General features: G+C 40.3%; 1 long non-coding RNA gene across 4 annotated transcripts; it reads left to right on the top strand.

Annotated features, from left to right (window-relative positions):
• The first annotated feature begins 50 nt into the window (after positions 1-50).
• On the top strand, positions 51-4,217 carry LOC112453356. 4 transcript variants are annotated; one of them, XR_003040602.1, is made up of 3 exons: positions 51-773; positions 886-1,080; positions 2,535-4,217. It is a non-coding gene; the product is annotated as an uncharacterized LOC112453356 (long non-coding RNA). The 4 variants fall into 4 exon arrangements; XR_003040603.1 differs by having other exon boundaries at positions 51-1,080; positions 2,535-2,930; positions 3,059-4,217; XR_003040601.1 differs by having other exon boundaries at positions 51-1,052.
• The last annotated feature ends 605 nt before the right edge of the window (positions 4,218-4,822 follow it).

Raw genomic sequence — 4,822 nt, 5'->3', positions numbered from 1 at the left:
GAATATATAATATTCGCTGATAGATGAATTTAACATGTGTCGCGATATCTTTTGTCAAAAATTTCAATAATTGTTCCTTTAAGAAAAATACTAAAAATAATCTTTTGAATTGCAGTTGGTTAAAAAGTAAGCTTTGACGAATGCAAACAAGGGAAGTGAATAAATAACAAATCGTATATTCTTCGCTTGATTTTAGGTGAAGCTTTAGTATAATTCGAGAAAAAGAAAACATAGGTATATGGACATATTTTATATATATTTATACAGGAAAAATTTTTTCCCGGGTTCTCATTTGAAGCCTAGATTCGAGAATTAAGATGTTTGACGCTAAAAGATGTTTGACGTTTTAAAAATTACTCGAATGTGTAGCAATGTGTAGCATACAATTAAATGTCGACAGAGAAAAGAATTATTTCAAAATTTGATGAGAAATACGTCTCATTATTCATCTCTAAAGTGACTCTGTTACTGAACTCTGTTTTTACTGCACAGTATTTACATAGCGGCGAAATAATCGGGAGCCCGTTTTGGCAGCCCCAGACAATTCGAGGACTTGAAGAAAGCCTGACTTGTTCTAATACGCGAAGTATATAAATATCATTCGCCAGCGAGTTAGCGAGCTTATTGGCGGTTGACCAAGCAATCTGCACCGATGTTTACCTTAATATCACTTTCGTTGGGCAATGTCGGAGATACTGAAATAGCGGAATGACACACCGACGGTCCGTGCTTTACGGAATTAAAATGTCATATTAAGCCGTATAACACTAATTGTAACTACACAACAGTACGTGAGGCTTTTGATAAAAAGGCAAAAGGCTAACCATGAAAGAACACTTGATATTTGTTACAAATAATAATTTTTTATCGATAAATATATTTCAGATTTGATAAAAAGTATGCTAATGACCATTGTGCGTTTCCACGTGGCCGTATCAGCGTTCAATCTTTAACACCTGCAGCGCACATATTCTAATACGACTCGGTATACGACTATACGTTATCGAGCGTACGTGTATTTTTATACCGTCTATAACGAGCTGGGCGACACGGTATGTGTCGCACCTTACAATCGACCAGGTTTCAAAAAATTGTATTTTTTTTCTCCCTCGACGCCCTTGACCTCATTGTGATAGACCCTCGATGCGAGCTGGTTTTCATAATTTGTACGAACTTTTTTTCCATTTTTATTAATATTTTACGGTGCGTAGTTTATACTTATAAAATGTAGAGCTTTAGTGTTCTCTTATCTTTTATGTAAACTTTCGTAGACGTCTGGATAAGATCGGCAAGAATAAAAAGGATAAATATAATATAATTTAATAATAAATTAATTAGAAAATTAATTACAATATTTATGTATCGTCTGTGACACATGCGCGATTGTCGATACATTTTACTTATTCCGATTCACGCGAGACCAAGTTCAACCGCTTTTTCTTAGACAATCCTAGACATATCCAAAAATCACTTTATACAGCTAAAAGATCGACTTTAACGTGGTTCATTCCTTTGTAAAATTACGTCGTTCGTTTTGTAAAGAAAAAATTCGGTTAATAAAGTTCGTTGGATCAATCGCGCCCTTTCATCGCGCTTTTCCGAGAAAGAGGCTGGTGCGCCCAAACGTTAACCCGATAAACGTGGCGAACCGTGTCATTCGTATTTGCCGTCGAGTTTCTTTTTTTTTTCATCTCTGGAGCGTTAACAATCCGGAAACGAGCACCGTGGGAACGGGGGGCGTCGGGAGCTTCGACCGACAAGGGGGAACGCCGTAAGCGCGCGCGCGTTATATCGGCGGAACCAAGGGTAGCGGCGGTAAGCTCCGAGCCACGTAAATGTTACATTACATAACAAAGCCGGGTCGTGACAGACCGGACGTGATACGCGGGGTTGGAAGGGGAAGAAGGGGGGACCTGCACTCGCGGCGTTAGCCACTTTGGCACCGACGTCGACACCGACGTCCGCAAAATTACATAAGACAAGCGGATGACGGACGTGACAATGAATGGGGTCCAGCCTGTCAGTCTGCTAGAAGCGGTCAAATAATTTCTTTTTATGATTTAATTAATTATTAATCATTCGGGTTGTAGGGATTGTAGATGAAGGTCCAGATTCTCGAACTCTGACTTGGCGATATTTTTCGCAATAAATTCCTTACAGAAATAATCGGCGCGCAGTTTGCCGAGTTGAAAAAAAGTTTACAAAATTCACACAGGAATGTAAAATATTATTACCAAGATCCTCAGCCCGATCGGAAATCGCATCTTCTCTAATTGATAATTTGTAAGATTCATATTGGTCCAGTTTCGCTTATTATTAATTATATATCATGTCCATTTCTACCAATGTAGATTAACTTTAATCTCGGTTTAACTTACTTTCTATCTTTATGTAACTCTTAAAATTAGAAAAAGATGAAAGGTAAATTAAACCGAGATTAAAGTCAATCTGCGTTAGATAGAAATGGACATTAATCAGATAAATATTATTTAACAGCAATGTTAATAATTTGCTAATCGTGTTATGTTTTGCAGCACTCGTTTGTGGATAAATCGGTGAACGACCATTGGGATCTAATTGGGTGAAGAGAAATCTCGATCGATCGGACTGTTGATCCCCGGGCGAAAGTCTGCGCGCGACGCTCGCTGCCAATTATTAATTTTGAATTAATTTAGCAATTATAAGACTACAATTGGGACTACTTAACGCGATAAAAGCAGTACTAGTTTCAGCGACTAAATCGTTTCTCGTCCGTCGACCTCAACGCTGTTATAACGTAACGACATAACGATATTAATCCTGTTAAACGTAACGACATTAAATTGAATCAGTTTTGCTAATTCCGACGGATATTGAACCGCAGCGGACGGTAACTTCATCAGCTTTGCGTCTCTTTGGAACCTGTCAGTTCGCCATTGCTAAACCTAATGGTAATTTCAACCATGACTATATAAACAGTCAATTTTGACTATAAATTCTATCATTTATCGAGTCGCTGAAATCGCCGTTTATCGTTACTGCGTGTATAGTCTCGTTTAAATGTAATTTAATCGCACAGGCAAAAAGAAGCGATCGATTCGTCGGTCGCGAGGAAGCGAACTTACCAGGTCCTTGTGCAGGTCCTTGCTGATGTGCGACGTCAGCTTCATCGTGCCGACGAAGACGAAGAATATGCCGAGGAGCACCGAGAGCGACTTGAGCACTATCGAGCCCATCTTGACAGCCTAATAGGTATATCGGTATCGCGTGTATTCGCGTGGGAAACTGTGAAAAACGCCGCCGATCGATCGGAGTTCGCCGGAAGCGAGCGCGGCGCGGACGGCCGCGACTGAGCGCGGATCACGCTCTCGGCGGAGGCCGCGGCGGCGGCGACGGCGGCGGCGAGCGGCGAGGGCGCGTCTAGGGGCACATGCTCGGCGTCGAGCGTCGGCGAGTTTAAGCGGCCGCGGCGACGACGGCGACAGCGACGGCGACGACGTCCATGGCGCGGATCATCCCGATGTCCTCTGAGGCCGGAGCGCGGCGCACGGACGACGTCCCTCTCCCCTCTCGTCCCCCCGAGCGTCGAGGTGACGTCAGCGGCGGACGCGCGCGTCGTCGGCGTCGTCGCGCCGGCTATTTTCTGATCGATAACGGCGACGCCGCGGCCGTTTCGCTTCTCTTCTCTTCCGCGCCAATCGATGTTGGATATGCTCCCCCTCGCTCGGGGGGTCGATCATAAATCTTGAAGAGAAGTGAAAATTACGATCTAGTAAATCTGTTTACTTTTGTAATTTTCATTTTCACCTTTTTTTTTTCAAGATGCATGATCGACCCCCAGGCCGATTTCGATCGAGCTCCGATTAACCCGACGCGTTGACTATCATCACTGTAAATTAGATAACTTTGCTACCGACACCAATTTAATATCAACATTTTATATCGTTTAATAATGTTACTTAACTATATTTATTCCTCATCTCAAACTGAATAAAATTGTATCTTCCCCTTCAAAAAAACGATTCGGTGAGTAGCTGGTCCCCGTAGATCCATCCGTAGATCACCGCAACTGCGAGTTATCCGGCGGTCAATGTGTTAATCACAGATTAATTTGTCGGGTAACGCTCGTATCATTAATAATAATAGCTTAATAACTTTATTGTAGGAGAAGAGAAGTGTAGAAGAGATGAAATGTTGTACATGAAAGTGAATATAGTAAATAGTAAAATAGCAGCAATGATCCTGCTTGAACTTTTATTAAATTTATATCTTTATTAATGTAATTAATGTAACAATAAAATAATATTGATTTAATAATGACAAATTGTATGTATAAATATGATTTTGCATTAATAATATCCAAAGATGATCATATAAGCGCCAATATACAAAATATATACATACATATACAGAGATGTATGGAGTCGTAGAATAAATAATACCTAATTAGCGACTGAAGAAAATATTAAGAAATATCAGTAAAAAGTTTATGAGAATACCATGTTTGTGTCAAGAATGTAGAAAATGTAAAGAGTAAGACAGGTACCGTTACTGAATCAAAAGCGAGAAGCAATATAGTGAGAAGTGGCTGATCCGAAAATAGATACAGAGGAGAAGCGCAAATATGAATAGATAATAAATTAAAGTATTTTATTGCGGCATGTGCAAAGACAAGCTAGAATTCATTCTATCAACATGAATAAAATTAATCTGAGTTAATCGCGGAGCTTGGTTGAAGTCATTTTATTACGCGACGACCCAGCAGAGTGTGATGTATCGAATTTTCGGATAAGCGCAAGAAAAAGATAGAAAAAGATACTTTATGATAAAAACAAATTATGAT

Source organism: Temnothorax curvispinosus, unplaced genomic scaffold (genome assembly GCF_003070985.1).
Source record: "Temnothorax curvispinosus isolate PA1 unplaced genomic scaffold, ASM307098v1 QBEX01004253.1, whole genome shotgun sequence".
NCBI classification, from domain to species: Eukaryota; Metazoa; Arthropoda; class Insecta; order Hymenoptera; family Formicidae; genus Temnothorax; species Temnothorax curvispinosus.
This window is presented reverse-complemented; position numbering and strand designations above follow the sequence as displayed.